This window comes from Dendrobium catenatum, unplaced genomic scaffold (genome assembly GCF_001605985.2).
Source record: "Dendrobium catenatum unplaced genomic scaffold, ASM160598v2 original_scaffold_93509, whole genome shotgun sequence".
In the NCBI taxonomy this organism is placed as follows: domain Eukaryota; kingdom Viridiplantae; phylum Streptophyta; class Magnoliopsida; order Asparagales; family Orchidaceae; genus Dendrobium; species Dendrobium catenatum.
In genome coordinates, this window is record NW_021411950.1 from 1 (window position 1) to 225 (window position 225).

Sequence of the window (225 nt, forward strand, 5' to 3'; positions counted from 1 at the left end):
TTTTCATCACTCGATGTGCGGCGAGCCAACACCGCCAAGTGTTCGTAGGCCGTGGCAAAGAGCTAGAAAGGAAAAAAAAAAGAGATTGCTGGTTAAAAAAAAGGGTGCAACACGAGGACTTCCTAGGAGGTCACCCATCCCAGTTCTACTCTCGCGCAAGCACGCTTAACTGTGGAGTTCTGATGGGATCCGAGGCACTAGTGCTGGTATGGTCGCACACGTAGT

At 50.7% G+C, this 225-nt stretch overlaps 1 pseudogene; it reads right to left on the reverse strand.

Annotated features, from left to right (window-relative positions):
* Positions 1 to 101: 101 nt before the first annotated feature.
* On the reverse strand, positions 102 to 220 carry LOC114578613 (annotated as a pseudogene).
* Between the last annotated feature and the right edge of the window lie 5 nt (positions 221 to 225).